Source organism: Neolamprologus multifasciatus, chromosome 16 (genome assembly GCF_963576455.1).
Source record: "Neolamprologus multifasciatus chromosome 16, fNeoMul1.2, whole genome shotgun sequence".
In the NCBI taxonomy this organism is placed as follows: Eukaryota; Metazoa; Chordata; class Actinopteri; order Cichliformes; family Cichlidae; genus Neolamprologus; species Neolamprologus multifasciatus.
The window spans coordinates 31,342,697-31,365,389 of NC_140454.1; the positions used below are offsets into that span (position 1 = coordinate 31,342,697).

Genomic DNA, 22,693 nt, shown 5'->3' on the forward strand with positions numbered 1-22,693 from the left:
GTCAGACCGATTAATGTCTGCTGCAGTCAAAATCTTCCTCTAACCCTCAAACTATTAAAGTTGGAACCATTTTCATTCTAGTGGGAACAATTTCATTTATTTGCATGATATTTTTGAATTGCCACTAGTCTATTGTAGTAGAGTCCAAAATTTTAGGTCACAGCATAGGACTGGAGGGATGAAATATTCAACCTACTTGTTCTTGCTTTACTCTGTGTCCCATTACTTATTCATTCTGGCCCAAAATGCTTCCACGACGTACAATATAATATGCACAGAGGAGAGTTACCTCCCAATGGGCCAAAACATATTGTGGGTTAGAGAAGGCTTCTCTTTCTGCCTTGCTCTATTCACCAGAGACCTACTGGAGCTATTCTTTGCCAAACTACATTTATACATAATAAATAGAGAATATCTCTGTGAGAAATTTGCATTTATCAAGCTGGAGCCACTTGTTTCATGTTCTGCCACATAAATGAGGGAACTGGGATGATTATGAACCTACAGTATGTGCACTGGATAACATAGTTAAAAACTTAATCAATTAGTCATAAGTCACTGAAAAAGTGGTGCAGAACTTCAATTGGCAGAAGAAGTCGTTGGTTTTTACTTTTCAGAACTTCTCCACCCACAAACTTCTTTTATTTTTAGCCATGCTAGCAGTGCGACTCTTGGTCTGCAGAGCTGTTTAAGACTTTTGCAAACTAAAATATCTCAACAGTTGGGGGATTTAATATTAGAAAATTGAGTCAAGTGAGGGCAAAATTTTGAAATGATTTCCAATATTTATGGGATGGCATAAACTAGCAAGAAGGTCCTGGGGTTGAGTCCACTGGCTGGGTGAGGCCTTTCTGTGTGGAGCTAGCATGTTGGCTATATGGGTTCTCTCTGAGCACTCATAGTTCAAAGGCACATGTTAGGTTATTCTAAGTTAACTGTAGGTGTAAATGTGAGCTTGTTTCCTCTTTCTCTCAGTTAACCCTGTGATAAATTGGGACCCTGTCCAGGATACCTCACCTCTTCCCATATGTCAGCTGGGACAGGTTCCAGCCCAACTGTAATCCTGGATGGATTGATGGATGGAAGGATGGATGGATTAAAACCCCAAAACAAATGAAACTCCCATTGGTCTCAGTTGTATTTTTGCTCCATGCACTGTTAACAAATGTCAGTCAATTAAATGATAAACATTATAGCTATTCTAAAGGGGGTTATATATAGTTTTTACATTTTGAGCTAATCCCAAACTAGAGTTTAAAAAGAAAACACAGCAACATAAAACAAAAAGATTGTCTAAGACATTTATACCTGTTGACCCCTCTGTAGTTCCCAGATATAAGGAATGAATAAAAACCTGAGATGTGTCGATAAATATTTGGCAGATATGATACAAGCATTTTGCAGCTACACAGGCTTGGACATTAAGGATTCTTTGTATTCTTGATACGCATCCCCCACACATTTTGTCCAAAAACATATTTGTAAATGCAAATTACTTGCATATGACTGTTATTTTTTATCCACAGCATTCAATGCCAAAATTCTCTTGGCAGATGAAAATGAAAAAACAAAAAAACAAAAAGCAATGCAGCTGTTGCACTCTCAGTAAGCAGATTTCCACACTAATTATCTAACGTTAGGTTGGATGGCTTTATAGCTTTTTTGTTGTTGTTCTTAACTGCGGTCTGGCTTTATTTCCAACATTACCTTCCTGCTAACAGAAACTATACACAGTGATAGGTGCTTGTTTGCATCCATCACTTTTTACACAGTCAAGAGTTGCTTTTGATCAAATGTTCACAGGAACAGGTGTGTGTTTCATGCACAGAAGAAGAAATCCAAGACAGACACAGCAAGAGCGCTCAAAAAGGGCATGCATGCATGAGCTCAGTTTTATTGCTTGAATAAATGCCTTGTGCTATATGAGCTCTATTCTTTTTTTGATCATTCAGAACCATGTGAACTACTTCCAAGAAGGTCACAGAGAACTGTTTCCCATTAAACAATAGCACAATAATTCTGTTGTTCTTTTATGGCAGGACCATTGACATGCTTATGGCTGTCACATCTGCACTGGAGGTGTCAAAATTTCACTTTCTAGCTGGAAAAAGTTCTCTGCATTCTCCTGCCAGACTGTTCAGATAATAATAAGAGAGATACAGACAGCCGTACAGAGACCCAGATGATCTTAAATGTGAGATCCAGACATTTATTATACTCTCCAAGATAAAAGTAACAAATTACAAAACACATTCCTCATATATAGACATCTGACCCAGGGACACCTTCATAATAAAATCCTTCACATCATCATCTCCTCCCTTTTCTTGCAAAGCAGCTCTACAGAACGATCAAACAGGTTGCATAACACACTTGGCCATGTCTGCAGAAGATAAAGCTGAGAGATCATGAAGAAACCAGTGGGCACACCAAGCACAAATGAAATGTGTCAGCCACTTTCCTTTATATTGAATGTTTAAATGGCAAGTTGTATTGATGAAGTATAATTGGCCAAGACATAGCAAGTGTGTGTGTGTGTGTGTGTGTGTGTGTGTCTGGCAGCTTGACTGTATGCTCGTCTGTACAATATCAGGCGACTGCAGATACTGTACAGTTTAAGCTTAATAACAAAGCTGCCTGAATTATATAAGAGGCGTACAATAACTGGTAATAATGTTAGAAATTGACTACTTTTATGTGGCATTTTAATCCAAATTGTTTGTTTTTCTTCTCCTTTTTATATCAGTAATAGAAATGGATCTTTAACAATTTAAAGCTATGCTGAATACACATTATAAAACTCTCATTAAGTCCTTTACAACATTAAACTTGTCTTCTAGTAGCAGTAAGAGTCGAAGCATTCTAGGGACACCTTTGATATGTTTTTCTTTCCCAGAATTTAATCCTCCTTTTATACAGAACTGCCAAACACAGAGATACCTTTTCCAGTAATGCACTGCCAGTACACAGTTTAGAATCATTTTCACACATACCAGCCAAAAAAAGGCTGGTGCTGTTTCAAAAATCAGGCATCAGAGTGGCACAATAGTATTGAAACCACTGATATTATCACCAAAATTACAACAACCTCTGACAGCAACACTATGAAGTAATCATTAGCCTATTCCACATACATTTCTCCATCCTGCTACTTTCATTTATTTTAGAAGACGGCCATCCAGGCCGTGAGCAAAGCGGCAGAGAAAGCCACAAGGTGGCTGTGGATTAAGAGGGCTGATCCGTGGGTAGCTACTGGTACACAAGTCGGGGTCTGATCACCCCCGGTTGGGTCGCCCGGGGGAATGTGTGTGATGTTGCGAGACGGAAACCTGTATCCTGATGACCCCAGGATACATCTCTGAGGATGTGTGCCAGTGCATCCAGGAGATGTTTCTTGCATAGTTCCTACATGCAACCAAGTAATTTTAAGACACTAAACCTGAACAGTGAGTGAAACCAAAAGTAAAAAGTAACCGACCGACATTTACTAACAAAGATGTACAGCACTTTATTCTATGCAAATTAAGCACCTGATTTACCTTGCATCCCCACCCACCTACAGACATTTTGGAATCACCTACTGACTTAACGAGCTTGAGGATCCAGAGTAAATTCCGGGCGTGTCTCAGTAAATATGCAAACAAAAGGCCTCCTGTCTAATAGACCTGTTACTTTGCTGAGTTTTGCTGTTGCTGCATTGATGGACCTGCTGCAGTAGGGTACTATGGCTCTGTTTTATAAACCTACAGCGTGGTATTTGTGTTGACTGTGTGTTTGCAACATTCTGTTATTACTTGGCTCTGTATAGCTTAGTGTTATATGACGCAATACGCTCCAGGAAAAGTCACTTTATACTGTACAAGTAGCTCATGCATAAGTGCTTCTTTTCTTCACTCCCTTTTTCAATTATTTCTGGCACAATCTAGAGTTGGCCGGTCACTCAGTAATTGCATGAGATTCACTTGACCTTTAGAGGAAATAACTCCAAGTTATCTGCCTTCACTTTGTGTTTTAAACTTTTATTAATGAACTCAAACAGAGAGCCCTTTGCCTCCTATCTAAATGTCATCGGACATCATGAAACACTAGGGAAACTATTCCACGCTTGATGACTTTTAAAACAAGTTTTTGTTTTCTTTTTCCCTTTTTTTTTGGACTTCCCTAGTAGTGATAAGGCAGACTTTTCTTTGGAGGATACAGTGGCACAGTCTGCCTCAGGCATACGCCAACTAAGCTCCTGCTAAGGGCCAGCATGCAAATTACAATGTGAACTCTCTTTGGCTTGTTCTGCTCATTTTGGATCGAGTTTCTGAAGCAGGGATTAGGTCTTGTGGTAAAAAGAAAAAGTGCCCTTGAAAGCCAGATTATTAAAAATTAGAATCACTTTAAATTAGTACAGAGTTTAGTGAAATATTGCATAAACTTTACTGGTTTCTTGGATGAGATTAGAATACCAATCAGGACAAAAATGATTAATCAAAAGGAAATTTGGTAAAAAGATTGAAATGAATGCTGTCAAGGTTTAGATGAATACTGTCTGTAGATAAACGGTTTATTTGCTCCACAAAGACCAGTGAGTTTCTGTGCCGAGACAAGTGCTCACTAACAAAATCAGGCAGCTCAGCCGTTTTAATTGAAACGGTTTTTAAAAGGAAAATTCAGCCAAGGTCTTTTTTCTCCGCTGCTGTCTAGACTCTGGGAAAACAAGTTTGGATTTGCTACTGGCAAAAGTTTCAGAATTAAGTCATTATCATAGATAGACTAATTTACTGGCTGACAACACGATGTCACTTGTCATAGTTTGGAACCTGATTTAATCTGTGTTTTTTCTCCTTTTTTATATATTTCCTGACGTTTCCATGCAGTTACTGTAAGTCCCTTTTCATTATTCTTTTACGTGTTAGAATAGGATGTTGTGTTTCATGAAGTCGACCTGTGACACTGAGGAAATTATTGCCATTTACTTGATCACATAGCAACAGATATCTGCTCCAGATAAAAGGGAAAGAGACATTCCTCTTGCACTGTTTCCTTAAGACATGAAGAATTAAGCATGGTCGTCTTATTGAATAACAGCATTGACGCTCGTGGCTAAGCACGCTTGTGATCTTTCAAATTAAACTGATGGATTGTGACAGCACATTGGAAAACGGATTTGGGATGTCAGGGTTGAGGCACGGCACAGCCATCAGTAGAACAGTTTCCATAACAAATGTGACGGAAAACTCGTAAAATTATGGTAATGATTGGGTAGTGTAATAAAATCTGTATATATCAAATCACCTTTTGAATTGCTTTGCAGTGCTTTGGGCTATCTGTAACTATAAAACACTGCAAAAATTGGGCATTAGTAACAAACTTCTTTTTTTTTTTAAGAACAAAAGATAAAAAATTCCCATGCAAATGAAATCTAAATGTCAGCCATTTTTTTTTATTATGGTATATAAGTTGTGATTAATCCTCCTTGGGATGCCTGGCATACCTGGTAAATATGAAAAGCTGTCTTACTTAAAGCAAACATTTTTTACTGAGTTATTTGTGTGTTACTGGTGGCAACATTATTATTATTAAAGTGTTATTTGCGGCAGCACGGTGGCACGGTGGTTAGCACTGTTGCCGCACAGCAAGAAGGTCCTGAGTTCAATTCCAACATCAGGCCGGGGTCTTTCTGTGTGGAGTTTGCATGTTCTCCCCGTGTTTGCGTGGGTTCCCTCCGGGTACTCCGGCTTCCTCCCACCATCCAAAGACATGCAGCTTGTGGGGATAGGTTAATTGGATAATCCAAATTGTCACTAGGTATGAATGTGAGTGCGAATGGTTGTCTGTCCCTGTGTGTTGGCCCTGCGACAGACTGGCGACCTGTCCAGGGTGTACCCCGCCTCTCGCCCTATGACAGCTGGGATAGGCTCCAGTGGCCCCCGCGACCCTGAAAAGGATAAGCGGAAGCGAATGGATGGATGTTATTTGCGGTGATTATAGGTGGATTTTTGTCTTCTTTTTTTGTCTGTAGACAAGTTGCCGAAGACAGAAAAGGAAAATGACGCAATCAAAGAAGAAGGAATAAAAGACAGATGTGTGGGAATGACACCCAGAATAAATGTTTCATGGGAGTGACGGGTCTCATAAGTTTGTTTTTGTGTTCTCCTAAGAATCCGGGTTTTCACAGGTGTCAAAATGTAGGAGCTGGAGATGAAAAGGGTGAAGTGATTGTGCTGGAATTTAAATAAAAATGTGCCGGGAGTTTAACTAATTAAAACTGAAGACATGTACAAGCGCATTGTAGTAATATTACATGTTTCACTGTAGTTGCATGGATTGCAGTGTATCACACCCCGTGCCCTTATTAAAATGATTTCCCTTGAAGCTGTAAATATCATGCAAGCAATAAATGTCAAAGACAGATATATTAATTGATTCAAGCAAAGAAATCCTCAGAATGCCCCATGTTGCTGCTCGTGCAAAGACCAGGTAATTGCGGTTACTGGTCTGTTTCTTTTATTACAGACAATAATTTTCTTGATGTCACATTGGTGCAATGGTTACCGTTGTTGCCTCCCATAGACTGACAAGCTGTCCACAGTGTACCCTAACTCCTTCCTTCTGACACCACAACGGCAGTCTGCAAACTACTGGAATACGTTTTGCCTCTCCAAAGTTCCAGTAAGCTGCCGTAACAGCAGAGGAAGATATTTTATTTCCAATCAACATGAAAATAATCACATGAAAGCGTTTAAATAGACATTATTAACACATTTGCACGTATATACATATTAGCCGCCTAATTGTTTCTGGCAATTAAGGACCGTAAATTGTACTTCATAGGTTTTTTGCTTGCCCCTGACTTTGCGGCTTTAATAATATAACGCGCCCCCCGGTAATGCAGGGGGAGAGAACATTTTGGCGAGGCAAAGCGTGAGGCAAAGTGTGAAATGGACAGGTGGACATTTTGCAATACTGGGTTGGTGGGTGGTACGTGTTAGAGTAGCATCCCAAATGTCAGGATAAATGATCAGCAGTACATAATTCACCTTTTAAAGGTTTTAGTGTTTCGGCTGGTCGGTGTGTTTGAGATTTGGAGCCATCTGGCATCTGGCTGACTCATTTAATTCCAGTACATAAACGGATTATCTGAGCAGTTCCCTGTCATTTACCACTGCTTGTCAAAACCTCATAAGGTTGGCAATTTCATCAGCTCTAATTTAGATTTACCTCTTGGCTAATAAATGATGCTAGAATGGAGTGAGAAGATGAGTGTGGGGTAAAAATAAAAACATTAGGAGCACTGCAATTAATGACTACACTGCAGCAGACCATCAGAACGTTCCACTTACTTATTACATCATTTTAACAACCATGTAATGTGTGCATTCTACAGAAGTACAAGTACGAATGGCATAAGCAGAGCTCTCTCTTTGCAGATGGCACCGTGTTGTCAGATCCTTCCCTTTATCTTTGTCGTGTCATTAAGAGAATTTTTTTTTTTTAAATGAAAAATAAAAATGTTCTTGGATTGGTTCTGGTATGTAGACATGAGATTTTAAAGGCCTGTAAAATGATGTTTCTCTGCAGGGAGCCTTTGAACATGCCCATTCCTTCCCTTTAAGATCTCAAGAAGATGAAATATCACAACAGCTGTTATTGACAGGAGGCGCTGCGGCTGAATTTGAGAAAATGTCAAGGCTGTCAGGAATCAAACGCAAGCCTCTGTGCAGGGGAAAAGATGAAACTGACTTGAAAGAATTGTATTGTGTCACTGTGAACACTTGATCTTGCACAGAAATCAGCTCTTGCAAAGGAGCCTAGAATAACACTGCACGTACAGTATTTTACCCCTGTGGGAACTTGAACACCTGTGTCTCCCGTGTTGTCTTTGCCATAAAAGAAACAGATCTATGCACGTAGAAGTTTCCCTTATTGGAAATGAATGTTAAAGCAGGCGCCACTCTAATTCTTAACCAACAAAAGCAACAATTTTTCTCACGAATGAAACCTGCAAGTCATGGCGAACACAAAGACAACAAAATGTAACTTTACAAAGCCTTCATACCACGATCAACAATGAACTACTGTCTCATACTAAGCAGAAAAAGAAACTATGTTGACCCAGTTTTATACTTTTGTAGCCTAAATCGCTACCATTGTTTTTTATGTTCTCATCAGCTCTAATCAAGCTAATAACTCATAACTAATTTCTAATAACTACACATCCCTCAGGAGCTGACACAGACAAAATCAAAGATATAAACAGTTATTTGTTACATGTGTTAATGTGATTATAATGTGAACTGCAGGAATGGAAAAAAATAAATAAATAAATAAATAAAAGGATCCATGTTAAACTTTGTGTTTGTCCGTTCATTTGTGAGTTTTTATGGCCCAATGTGGAGAAAAAAAATTACAAAATGAAAAACTTACACTAGAAAATCCAAACACATGGATACCTTTTTCATGAGCCCCTACCTTCACTGAGTACCTGTGTGACTTCTATGTCAGAATTTCTATCGTGACCTGTTAAGATGATGACCAAATCAAGATGTCCGCACCCTTGCAGAGATTCTGAAGCCTTCACCCGCAGCTGTTACTTGCAGAAAAGATGCAGTGTTTGGAATCTTGCATTATTCATTAGACAGTATTCTCATTGGCTGAAGGTGTGGCCCCAGGGTCCTCTCAAGCCCACAGGAAGAGTAGGTGGTCATGAATCATGGAGATTTTATGTAAATAGTTCTGAAACAGCCTGCTGGAGGACAGTGGGAAAACATGCTTGCAAGGAATGATGGATGTAACACATACAGTATGCTTTAAAATAGACACTCATTTATAAAAATGAGCAAAAACTGGCTGTGGCACCATGCATTTTGAGCCATTTCACCTAAAGCAAAAAGTCTCCATCCACCAATTTAGTTGGATCAGAAAACTACGCAGCAAATAGACCATGACAAGCAAGCGGACTGATTCCAAGAAGAGATTAAGATGTAAAGCTGAACAAAGAGAAAAGAAACAATGGCCTCGAGTCTTATTTGAAACTCTCTGCACCTGAAAAAGATTATTTAAAAAATAGGCTGGGCTGTTCTGACCCATTTAAAAATGACTTAAGTGATGTATAAGTCATTCGCAGTGTGAGACATACAGTATGCTGTATGTCTAATTTTTAATTTGTTTCTTTAAAGAGTCTGACTGTGGTTCTTTTAACAATTTTACTGCATCAGATAACAAGAAGAACTGTTCAGCTTGGTGTCACTGGGTTGAATGTAACCAAGAATGTCATCCACTTGCTCAAATACCCACGCAAGTCAATATGTCGATAAAAGGAGGTGTGTGTGGGAACTGTGTGTAGTTGTGGGATTCATTTGTCTTTTTACCTGACGAAGAAAGAAGTTTGATCAAAAGATTAAATGAGTAGTAGCCATGATCTTAGAAATAAATAAGTCATTTACAATTGCAATTTACCTTGTTACTGGGCTCCATGAATTAGGAAAAAAACATGTGAACACCTTTGGACCTTTAAGATCAGCTGTATTTTCCAAAGAACACACTGGGTGTCTTTGATGGATCCCAATCATGAGACAGGTCTCTGAAGACTAGTACTGTCAAGAAGTCAATCTGCTTCATCAGTGGATATTCATATGGACCAAATGCAGCCTAATGGAGCTTGTTGGACGCTCTTCCCCTGCTCGCATTGATCGACAGCGTGTGAGCTTGTTGGGTGGGGAGCTGTTCGTTGGCTATTGCAGTGGTATGTGTGTGCATTATAGCTTTGGCAAGTACAACAAACCCGAGGGGAAAACAAGCAAGCGCTCTCACCTTTCTTCAACCTCCACCCGATTAAAGAGAATGAAAAATCCATGAGTGCTCATTAGATAGGTTTACAGGTTGCTAATGAACTGATATTTAAAACTTGTCACTTGTCGTATCTCTCCCCTTCGCTCCAGTTTTCTCTCTTTTTTTCCCCCCGTCTTTGGCTGCCCTCCAGGACAGAGCTCCAGCAGGGGTGCCAGTTTTGCTCTGTATCAGCAAAATGTCAGCCAGGAACATGCACACACACACTGGATCCAGGCTACACATCCCCAGTGTCTATTTCCATCAAATGGAAGGACACATTCAAGATGTACGACCTTAATTTGACTCTGGTAATATAGGTTTATAATAGGGTATGCTGTATAACTGGAATGAACTATTTCACTTGTGTCTGTAACTGTGCATAGTAGCTGTTCAACCTCTTATGGCCTCGGTTTGGTGTGAAACGTTATAATAGTTGTCCTCATTAAAAATCACCTCACCTTTTTAACCACTGTGTGATAAAAAGGGCAATTTCGCCACAAGTCAATGCCTCGTCTTTCATACCGGTCGCACCTCTGTGGGCAAAAGCTGCGTCAGGTAGATTGCCTGCAGACCATAACCGCTCTAGTTGCAGTCCAGGAAATATTACCTCAGTAATCTGCAGCAGGAGGCATTTCAGCAGGAAATGGCTCCCTGTGCTGGGCTGTATATATGTCCGGGGCTGAGTTGAGCTCATAATTCAATGCAGTCATTGGCACTTTTCATCCTCTGTCTGCTGGGGCAGGGTACTGGCTAAATGACAGTGAAAGCCACAGTGGCACTTCTGCCATTGCTTTACGACTGGCAGAGACCCCGGGGCACCATGACTGGAGTGCTAAGCGAGAACATGGCTGCCAATCACTTGATATTAATCTCCCTATGATCACGAGAGACAGCCGACATGAGGTGGGAGGGGAGGAGGCAAACCTGGGGTGGGGAGGAGCAGGGACGTGGACCCAGCTGGTGCGCGGCCAACAGAAATTAGCTGTGTGCTCCCATCAGAGCGTTCAAATGCCTCACGCTCACCTGCACATGCAAGCACGCACACACACTCAGAGCCACCTACACACAGGCTGTGTGAAGGTCAGCTGTGCTCAGCCTCTTCTGTACCGTACCACATAATATGACCAGACATGAAAGCTCAGTGCATTTCACCTTGATGGATTCCTAGGAGTGTTATGTTTTAAATCTCATTGCCTCAATATACTGTATAAAAAGTCCAGAGTAAATACATCAGCGACCAAACTGAGAGGTCAGAGGTGAAACTAGCACAAAGCCTCTAAGGTAGTTAGTGTTCATGCCATAAATATACTATTTTTACCCCAAATTTTGTCATACAGTTGTTTTAATAAGACGAATTTAAGATTACATGACAAAAAATAACGATTATTCTAATAACTCACTTTAATGGGCTTTTTCAACGACTTAGTATGTTATAACTGGATCGCGCTCAAGGGAGCGTTTACAGACAATTACACTATATTCCCAAAAGGATTCACTCAAGCATCCAAATCATTCAGTTTAGGTGTTCCAATCTGTGCAGTCTTACTGTACAAAATCATAAAATCAAGCACCGAGGCATGCAGGCTGCTCAGTCAATTCCAGTGTGCTGCCTTGACAGGATGCCACCTCTGCGCATAAAATCCAGCTGTAAAAATACCTTAAAGTCAATGTTAGTGGTCTTATAACAAAGTAGAATCGACTGGAAATGACAGTAAGTCACTTACAAAGTGGTAGACCATGTAAAATCACAGAGCAGGCTGTGGTTACCGACTTTCTGCATTGTCAGTCGCTACAGACCTCCAAACTTCCTCAAACTTTGCCTTCCGAGAAGAGCGAAAGCTTTTACAACTGCAAAGAGTGAACCAACATTAAGCCGTATGGATTAAGAATGGGATGTCACTCAAGTACATATATATATTTGAGTAGGCAGACGAGGAAATACCTTTGGCTTTATATGGTTTGAGTAACTCCGACTGGTGGATTTTCTTACGTAAATTCTTTTGGTAACTGATTTACTTTATTTTTGGGGTCATTTTTTACTGCATCACTAAGCTTTCTGCTGAGCTACAGCTGGCAGGCAGCCACACTGAAAGTATTCTGCAAGATATCTTGGTGAAGATGGAAATTAACGACTCCCTCAGTGATTGCTGTTTGTCCAGACCCAGAAGTAGTTCTGTTTTTTTAGATGATAAATGCTGCTGCGTGATATCCAAGGTCAAGATCCTCTTTTGGCAAAATCAGCTGAGCTTAGTCTTGAAGGTAAGTCTTCAAAGATCTCGTTCTCCTTTTTTGAGGCGCACATCAGGAGACACATTTTGTAATGTAATATAAATATAAACCCTTGTCTAGGTGATTAAAAATCCCTGATTCCCAGAGACAGTGCTGAGGACATGACCTCTGTGCCTTCAGCGGTAGCTATGATCCTCTGATGGTCATGTGGCTTCATGTCCCAGTGGTAATCCACACACAGGCTTTTGATTAAAAAAAAAAACCCTGCTCAAGTTTTTTATTGTAAGACAAAAATTGTTTAGTTATGTTCTTAGCAAGCTTCACTCTCATTTTTGTGTTGTTATTGTTATCGTTGTATGCTTCCTGTACTTTTATAATACTCTGTTGCTGGAGTACAAGCTGTGTCTTTGTTTAAAGTGAATAAAAAACCTGCACATTAAAAAAAGGAAGATTCAGCTTATTTAAGCTGCTTATTCAGCCTCTGTACATTCCCTGTCTGGTTGAGTGCAGAGCTGCTCCCATTTTGTCATGTTTAGTTCAGACTGATGGTTATTTTGAGTAGAATATAAAATGAGATTTCTAATAGACCCCCTTGTTTGTGCTTCTGTGTGACTGCTTTGAATGTTTGGTGTGGGCCACGGAGATGTTTGTGTAGTAAGTGAAGACTACAGTAAAATGGACAGAATGTTAAGACGTAGTTTTCACTTCATAGAAAAGGATGACTGACACAAAACTAGAAACTCCAGTTGAGCACTTTGTCATACACTGTTAACGCCCTGTAATCACGGCATGTTTGTTGTCAGAGCAAACGTGCTGACCTTAATGTGACACAGCCAGTGATCGCGAGTAATGAGGATGTGAGTTGAAATTAGAGGGTGTATTCATCTGACGAAGGCTTTGTTCACTTTCTCAGGTTGTTGCTGGCTGTACAGTTCTCTCAGTTCCCATCTCTTCTTCTGAAACCTCTTATAAAAGGAATTAACTTTTTCGGTTATAGATCTATTAAAAATAATATACATACTGCTCAATTATGGGCTTTTTTATTATATTCACCAAGACACTTTCATTTTGTTAATTTTCTGTTGTAGCCTATATAAGTATATATAAGTTATTAAGGAATGTAAAGTATTCTTTTTCAAAATGAGTAAAAAAGAATCAAGAAGATTATTCTAGAGTCATGTGGCAGCCCAGACACAGTTTGGCAGAAAGAAACAGCCAATGCAAAGTTCATCTAAATGTCAGCGAAGAAGATGAACTGCCTGATACACATATTTCATGACTTTCAAACAAAGGCCAAACTGTTTCATTATATTCTTACACAAATAAGTAACAAAAACATTGCGATATGCAGTTTATTTAATTGTATTGTTGCTTATTGTCACTTATAAACAAATAAATTATTAAGTATGAAATTGCCATTGGTTTCTCCTAATTGCGAATTATAATTCCTTTATGGTTTTCTTGTATAAAAACAGCCTGGAAAAGAAGAAGAAGAAGAAGGAGCATGATCTCTCTCAGACAGTCATATGACAGTCCAGTCACCCAGTCACAATTTGGTGGTAAAAAACAGCAAAAGTTAAGTTCCTTTAATGGTCACTTTGGCTCTATTGGTGATTGAAAGTCATTTGACTAGACCAAGAAAATATAACAAAGAGGGTGAAATGCTCCACAAACTTGTTTTATAAAGTTAGAGCAGAGGTAAAATCAATGAACTGATTATAACCATATGATTTTGGCTTGACTTTATTTAAGATACAGTGGTTTAATTTAACTTGATTGCTTTTAAACTGTTTTTGTTATTTAATATTTATTATTATTATTGAAACTGTGCTGTTACCTACTGCACATATATTTCTTATGAAGTAAAATAATAATAACTATTTATAATTTGCGCCTCGTCTCCCTTAAGTGTAACATTAATAATTGTAATATTTAATTATTTGCCGTGTTCTTGTTTACAAACAGCCTGAGGGAAAAAAGAACGTGAACTCCTCAGACAGTCATATGACAGACCAGACACCATTTGGCGGAAAGAAACGTCAGCGCTTTCATTGGTGTACTGCGCACTTTACGTAGACTAAAGGACCACCCCCACGAACTCCACGTAAAGTTCTCAGCAGGCGTTGGTGAATGAGCTGGTCTCTCGTGCGTTGACGTAAAGCTGGACGACTTTTTTTTTTTTTTTGGTAACGAGCGGAGAGGAGATGCACACGGCACTCGAGTGAGGTAACTATATAAAAAAACCCATTTGTTATCATTCACTCCCACAACATGGACCCGGGCAGTGTTATCCACGGCTCGTGGATTTTGTTCGCCGCTGTTGCGAACATTTGTAACGAAACATAACACCGTTCCTTATATCGTTGGTCTTTCTAGACTGTGAGCTAATTTCCTGTGAGTCGTCTGCTAGCTTATGTTAGCTGGTTGGATTGTTGTCTTCCTTTCCAGGCTAGCGTTAGCCTTCCGAGAACGGGCTGACTGTGGAGCCAGGGGCTTTGAAATAGTACCTCTGTGAGGTATTCCGGTGTTTTGAACATAAGCGGCTACTTCAAGTGTTCATTTTGTGCCTTTTAACGCTGTCGTGTTGAAATCACGTCTCAAGGACGCGGAAGTGTAGCACGCTTAGTCTGATATTCGAACCACGTGCGGATTTCAGCCCTCCCTCTGATCAGTTTATTGATGAGTGATTGGCGGTTTTACTGCGATTCCTCAACAGCAGACAGTTCTCCCTAGTCTAGCTTGTGTGTTTCTGATTTTTATTGAACTTGTAGACATTACACGGCTTTCACCCACCTTGCCGAACACTGCATGCGTGGAGAGCTGCCATTGTGAAGCGACTGCATTTGGTGATATGCAAATATGACATTCAAACAGTACCCTCCCTCTCTATAAATATTCACTCTATTGTACTAAATTTCTGAGCATCACCACAAGTCTTTTTATAAGCTCTTAATTGAAATCAGCATCGTCAAAGTGATCCGGGTGAAATGTCCGCGCATTTGTTAATTTTCTTCTCGTCTGTCTCATTGAATCAGTGATCCCCCTTTTCAGCGTCCAACATTTATTTTCCTCCTGTTGCCAGCAGAGTTTACTGACCCGCGTAAAACTAATTTAAGTTAATCTGTACTACTATAACGATTGGATATTTGTTTTAAAAAACTAAATGTTCAAAGTAACTAATAGCTAAAGCTTAAAATGGATGCAGTGGAGTAAATCCGCCCCCCCCCCCTTTACTTTTCTTGCAGTGCTAATTTTATTGCAATTGCAACTGCCATGTTTGACCGTCTTGATTAACAGCCAGCATGAGTAAAAGGTTGCGTGCGTGTGTTTCCTCTACATTCGGTCCAGCGGCAGTGCTTTAACTTCGATATTAAGTTGCAGTTTTAAGGTGTACTAAGTTTGTATAATAATACTTTGGCATTTAATTTTTGCCTATAAGGAATCCTGAAAGGGGAAAAATGTTCATTACTGGGAATTTATTTACAAAAACTAGTTGTGCAAACTTGTTCTAATTACCTAACAAAAAAAATGAAAGTAGGCTTTTAATATTGATTGGTTACAAACTTAAAAAAACTAACAAGAAATATACATGTAATTTTTTTTTTTTTTTTTTTTATTTTAACACAGCGAGTTCTACCTGGCAAGGATTCGAGTGTGTAGCTGGTGGTGTTTGGAAGGTTGTAATACCTAATCTGAAATCCCTAAATCTTGCACTTGACAAATGCCATCTATGATATAGTAATTAAATAAAATAGTTGAAACTAACCTTTATAGAAAATTTAAAAAAATTAAGGGGGAAGAAAAATGAATAAACGTTGTAATAAGTTTGAGGAAGATGAATTCAACAAATTAATTAGATTTTCACCTTGGTCGTGGTCCTTGTGGCAAAATAGCTTCTAGTCTAACACTTTTAAAAATATTATGTAATGTTGTAATGTGGGCACTATGAAAGTGATGTCATGAAGTTTAATGCAGCTCTGAGTTTCACATCTCTATGTAACCAGAAAGGCTAAAAATACTTCCTAGCACAGTGCCTTATTTGGTGTATGTAATACAGTGAGTCACATTGAAGTATGTAGCTATGTACTGAATCATATTTACTCTCTGCTTAAAATATATGTGTAACATTTGGGTGGAAAATTGATGAAACAGCTACTGCAGGATACACACTCATTTATTTAGGTGTGCTTTGGTCTGACTTAAGGCCGTTGGCTGAATTGCTAAACTTGGGTAACAGAATAACTATACTGATACATCCTGGTAATGCTGGTCTATGTCAAGACAAATGAAGAGGCCAGGAAAAGGAAGACTTATCGTTTAATGTTATATAATCTTAATTGTGCGTTGAGGGCTTGGTCTGCACAATTTAACCAGTACTTAAGATAATGAATAAGCTGGAAAGGTTGGCTTATTACATCCCCACCCCAATGTGGTTCCACTGCATTACATGCCATATCCAAACCAACCACAATTAAGGGAGTAGGTTAAAGATCTCACAAGTGCAGCACCTGTTAGCATTTAGATGTCCACACTTCTGTACATATGCGTTCTGCTTAGTTAGGTAATTAAATTAAATAACTCTTTTTAGTGTGGTTCCTTGTTCAGATATACTCTTTGAGTGAGGAGGACTAGAAGGATCAGAATAAAGAAAGGCTCCTGGGATATACTGACTTTTAATCCCTAAAGCCAGGTACATACTAGATGAGTCTTGGGCAGTCCCAAATGTTGTGGCACCACATTGGTGGCCTTTTATAATCCCAGAAATTATATACGTAGCTATTTTAGCCAATACTGATCATTATTCATAGACTAAATAGTGGAATCATGTCTGTTTATCTACATTTCCTTGGACTCTTGATTATGCTCCATTGCCTACAAAGACATCCAGGAAATTTGGATAATGTGTGACCTATGTCTGCTAGTAACCAACAGGAAACTGTATGAAATGAAATAAAAAATGTGAAAAAGGAAAACTGATTCTGACTAAGAAGAAACGTGTGTATAATTTGTTCTCCAACTAAAGAGGATGTAGAAAATAGAAAAGAAATAACAGCCGTGGTTCTTGGCCCTGATTCAATAGCAGGCGCTATCATCATACAGTGTACTTGCATCAAAGTTGATGTCCATGTTTATTAGATTCGTGTTGCTCAGTGTAACTTGTGATGAACTTATAAGATTGCTGAAATCAGAGTGTGTAGGCACCTTAATAAGAGTAGCTTATGTTGGATCCTGTAATTCCCATAATGCAATAAGTAGTTACTTATGTTAGACTTTCTCTAGTTTGCAAATACCACATGATTTTCAAACATAAGGGCTTCAGTTTATAATACAAGGGTTGTTGTAAACCAGCAGTCTTAAACCAAGGCTGAGATTACAATACAGGTCTGTTTATCCTGCAATTTTTATGCTTAGGTACTAAACTTTTTTGCTATATGCAGTCATGTGAATACAGTGTGGCCTCTGTTGATTTTAAGGTTTTTACAGCAAAACAAAAAATCTCGTTAGATAAGAAACCTCATGTGAGTAAAACAACCTTTTATACTATGCCATTATTTATTTAACAAAATAAGCCAAGGTGTAGAAGCTGTATGTGGAAAAACTAAGTAGAAATTCTTTTGTGGGGGTTAAGAGGGTAAGTAGCAGGCAGGTGCCACCAAGCAAATACAAATGTGATGCTTTGTTAAAAGAAGTTTTGTGGTCTGGATCGTTGAGGTGTGTTAACACGTTGCTGAGGAGGAAAGACATCAGCTTTGAGCTTAGAGAAGCAGTTGATGCTGCCCTTCAATGCGAAAAGGGTTATAAGGTCATTTCCAAACAATTGGAAGTCTACCATTCCACATGGAGAAAAGTTATTCACAACTCGAAAACATTCAAGTTGTCCATCTTCCCAGAAGTCAACATACCAGCCAATTCAGCCCAAGGTCAGTGGTCAGAAAAACTAGGGGAAAACACAAGCAAGACCTGCATTTTAGGCTCTATAAGCCCCACTTAGCACGTTGAACATTAAAGTTCATGACATTACAATGAGAAAAAACAAGTATAACTTGTTGGAAAGAGGCTCCCAGGAAAAGGCCTCTTCTTTCTGAATAAGCAGACAGCAATGCAAAGGTTTGGAAAATTGCATCTGAACAAGCCACAAAACTTCTTTTGGTCATATGACAAAGTCAAAGACCCTGGGCTGTTCACTTGCATGTTTTAGAGTCAAATGTCAGACGATCAGCTGACAATCAAAGTTTGTCTGAGACTGGGTAAAGAAACAGAAGAATCATTGTAGATTTTACATGCTCAATGGGCTGAATGAAAAAGTGCTGCTTTGTAATGCACTAAAGAACCACTAAAAGTTCTGAAGAATCTTAAGAGGCAGATATATGATTGAAACAGTGCTGGACCCCCCCCCCCCCCTCCCCCCCAAAAAACAAAACAAAAAACCATCTGGCTCCAGCAAGTACAGATGGGAACCCTCTTAGTTCATCTATTATGAGTGTGGGACCAAATTTATCTTTCACATCAAATGCACACTAGCTTGAATGCTGTAGCTTAAATTGTGTTTTGGTCTCAGTTTTGCTTGCTAAACTTCTAAAGTTGGCTTACTGTGTGGAGAAAAAAAACAGGCATGTATGTGAAAGTGTTTGAAGATGGTTTTGTTGCTTATGGATTACACTGGGATACAGAGATGGCAAGCGCCAAAAAAAACCCCCACTGGTCACATCACAAAGTAAATTTTCTGTCCTGAGTGTGTATTATATGAACAATATGTCTAACTGGGCAAACACTAATGCGATTAACAAGCCCGGGACTAAACCTACAATTCCTTTTAGTGATTTTTCTCTAATAAATGCTTGTACATTATTTGTAGCCTGTGTTTTTTTGGGGTTTTTTTTGTGTGTGTGGTTTTTTTATTTTTTTATTTTTATTTTTATTTTTTTGTTTATAACCGTTTTTTTTCTGTAAGGCTTGTCCTGCAGTGTAATTACTAAAATGGCATTTGGCCATAATGTTCTCTTGTTTCACCATAAGAAACTGATTTAAATCTAACGTTGTCACTTGATTTTTTTTTCTACTTTGACCATAAAATTAGTCTTACTAATTACTTACATTACTTCCCTGTTAACTGTAATTAAATCAGGAAATTATGCAGAACATGGTGGGGTGCTATAGAGTGGCTAAGTGTATGTTTCATTGCAGTTGGTTTGTAAGTGCAAAATACTGCTTTAGTTTTTTTCTTCCTTATCCATTTACGTGTTTTTTTTTAACACCTGATTTCAGTTTCTAGTTTAGCTTCAGGTAACAATACCCTTGGAATCTGATTTGGGTGATAAAGTCTTTCCAGTGGCTTTAACTTTCACTGTCTGGAGTTGAACTACCTTTAGTTAAGCAACACCTGTGCTGAGGGCAAAGTTTAGATACTTTATTGTGGTAAAGTCAGTACTGCAAAGGCTTCCGCACAGAGTATCACTGCTGCCATGTTGTAACTGTAGAGCGTCCACACAGAGGTCCTGGTATTTATTCGTTTCACCATCAGCCCAGTGACGAGGATTAGCGTGTTCTTGAGTATCACAAGGTAGTATGTTCAGAAAATTAAGCTAAGTGTCTTTTGTGGTTAGCTGACTATGTGACTTAAAACTAGCAGTTGTTAAGTAAGTATTCGAACCTTCTGCTTTATTGCAGACTCAGTAAGATTTTAAGTGTCCAAGAAAATTGTGCTGAGAAAAACACAGTGCTGAGGGTCCTGTGTGCTTTGGAAGGTGATAGGTGTGTTACTTGTGCGTTGTTGTGCTAAAGTAAAGTTACTGTTTTGGAGCCTGTTGTTGTTGAATGTTTGTAATGTCTTCCAGTTGCCCCAGATACAAAGATGTGCGAAATGATAATAAATATAACTAATCTAATCTCAGTCTTGTGTAAGAAAAACTTGAGTAGACATGACTTGGGTCAGTGGTGCAGACATCAGGAGGTACAGGAGTTTAAATTCTTTTATTTGTTTTTTAAATTTTTCATGAACAGATATGAGACAACACTGTTAGGGGGCATTTTGGTCATTTCAGGTTTACAAGTAACTAGTTTACATCAAAAGTCAAATAATAAAATGGGCAGAATGTCCTGGTATTACACATCAAGCTGTTTTCACACATCTATGCACAAGTAGTTGGTCAGGTGGTCGATCCCTGACTGCTCAGACACGCACATTCCCCCTCCGTGCCTCCCACCTCTCTGCACAAATTAGTTAAATCACTGGACTCAAAAGCCTCAAAACAGTCAACCTGTTACCTTTGTTAGTGCTGCGGTCCACATTCTGCATTTGTCCGGCGTGAATTTGTGCCTTTGTTCAAATTTTCAAGTTTTGGGCATACTTTTAAATCAGAGGTAAGGATCACTTTATATTTCTTTTATTTTGTTGTCTTTTTTGCATTGTGTATTCCTTTGCTGATAGTGGAGTTCACTTGTATGTACACTATCCAGCACTGCAGTCTGAATCTGTTTTTGCACTGTGATGAGCACGCTTCCAGGCCACAGAGCATCAGCCATGCACCTGCGTCTCACCACAGCAACCTCGTGTCATTTAGCTGCTTCTTGAATTTGCCTGCAGAATCCATGGCTGTAAACAGCAAATTCAGCATCAGTGTACGTGTGAGTCAGTGGCATCATGCAGAAAAGATGTTTATGTTTGTACAGCATTGTCACGCTCTCTGACTGCAAGGAGTTTAAGGGGCGTTGCGGTCTGTTTACATGTGAACCTGAAGGTGTCACAGAAGCCGACAACCTATTTTCAAATCCCAGTGGGATACTGGGGTTTAGCCATATGGCATGTGCCAACCTTGTTTTCTCAGATTTGTTTTACATGGACATTTAACGGCTTTTGGAAGGATTTCTTGGTCATTCATTTACCATGTTTTTCAGTTGCTGACAAAGTACCTTGGGATCAGTTTGTAGTAAAACATGTCTTCACCTACCACCTGTGCTGAGTCTGCTGCACTGAAACCTGCACTGCAGCTCATGATGAGATGGTTCGTATGCTAGGTGATGCATATACAGAATAGCTACTTCTGATAAGAGGATTGCTGGTTTCACCTGTTGAGATGACTACCTTTATCATTGTTGTTACCAATAACATTGGTAAATGCTTGTCCACGGTTTGACAAAAGTAGTCCCTCTGTAACCGCAAAGTGTAGGCTTGCTTGTGCTTTATGAGGCAGTTAAGCTAGGCTGTAACAGTTTGCTGTTGTGTGTCAGTGCTGTAATGTCTCACCACTGTTGAATGACTGCTTAGGACAGCAGTTATGTGTGAGATAAAAAACAATTCACAACCTATTATGTTCCCTGCTGTTTTTGGTGATTGTCTGCAGAGATGCATGACCTAAACTCAGGTGTGTCATATGTTTCCTCTCCTGCCACGCCAGACTGTGGTCCTTCATTTTTTCCTCAGACCATCTGCTGGCAGTTTTGTCCATGTGGCAGCTGACATCTGCCCTCTTATGTGGGCCTGAGGCCTTACTAAGAAAAACCTCTTCTCTGACATGTTGTGTTTTTTTTCCTGTCTCAAGAAAAAAGTTGTGTTCCCATTCCCCACTTGGCTCAAGGTTTTAGTTATGTAGCTTCCCGGCTTAGTGGTGTGGATCAAAAAGTGGAGGCTTAATCCGCTCTGATGTAACCATCACAGGTCTGAAAAACTGCCTGACTTTTGGGGGGATTTATCACATTTCAAGGGCTCAAAATATTGCAATACCTGGGAAACCATGTGTACATTTATTGCTTTTTAAGTAGAATTACATTTCTAAGGAGTTGTAGTCAAATACGCAGTGTGACAAAGTACCCATGTGCATATATCTCCCAGCCTCACAAATCTCTTATTAAATTGTTTCTTTTATTGGTCTTGTTGGCACAAACCAATATACTTGTTTTGTAACAGTGAACACGAGAGGTTTCACTTACGTGTCTTTAGTACCAGAATTGATGTTTTGCTTCATTCCTGTTTCCCTGCAGACACCGACCTCATGCCGAGATGAGAGGTATGTGTATGGTCGTGTGAGAATCATATGAACCAGCTTACAGGTCAAAGTTGGGTTTTCTTTTTTTTCCTGCAGAGAAATAACAGCATTCCTTTAGTTATCAGCAACTTTGAGGAGAAACGAGGACATGTTTTTAAAGATTAATTTATAAGTATTATAATGCTAGCTTTTTCAGCTGTACGGCTTAGTCATTTGGCAATGAGATAACACATTCCTGCTCATATGGTAGCTCCAGATTGCAGAATGAATCAGGAGTCAGTCAGATAAACTATTATTAGACCTTATAGATGTTCTCTAATTTTGTGTGTTGTAGAACAATAGTAGTGATGCTCAGAGTGTCTCTTTTTTAATATAATATAGCACCATTGTCGTTTGGAGTATCACCTAAACTAATATTACACACAGCTTCTGGACTTCTGGACCGAAGTGTGCTTAAGTAAAACCCTTCAGGGTTTGGGTGCTGTTGGTGGACCAGAATAAGAGGTTTGCTCCTCTTATGAAATAAACATACGTAAGAACCTAGCAGTGAATTCAGCAGTGGTGTTTTTTTTAGTTTTCTTCATCTGTTCATCTCTGAGAGATTTCTAGATACTGTTTAAAGTCAGGTTGAGACTTTAAAGCTGCCAGTGGTCAAACGCTTT

At 39.2% G+C, this 22,693-nt stretch overlaps 1 protein-coding gene and 1 long non-coding RNA gene across 4 annotated transcripts in view; both read left to right on the forward strand.

Annotated features, from left to right (window-relative positions):
• The window catches only part of LOC146501073 (uncharacterized), a 404,586-nt gene that overhangs the window by 203,936 nt on the left and 177,957 nt on the right, over positions 1 to 22,693 (forward strand). The gene's annotated exons all lie outside the window — the stretch shown is intronic.
• slc39a10 (solute carrier family 39 member 10) overlaps positions 11,719 to 22,693 on the forward strand; it is a 34,891-nt gene continuing 23,916 nt past the window's right edge. Inside the window, exon 1 of one of the 3 annotated variants that reach the window (XM_085135199.1) lies at positions 11,719 to 12,078. The gene's annotated coding sequence lies outside the window, so the exon portion shown is untranslated. Of the gene's footprint in view, positions 12,079 to 14,059; positions 14,275 to 20,274; positions 20,410 to 22,693 lie in introns of those variants that run through there. The other 2 variants (XM_085135198.1, XM_085135202.1) reach the window with 2 other exon arrangements.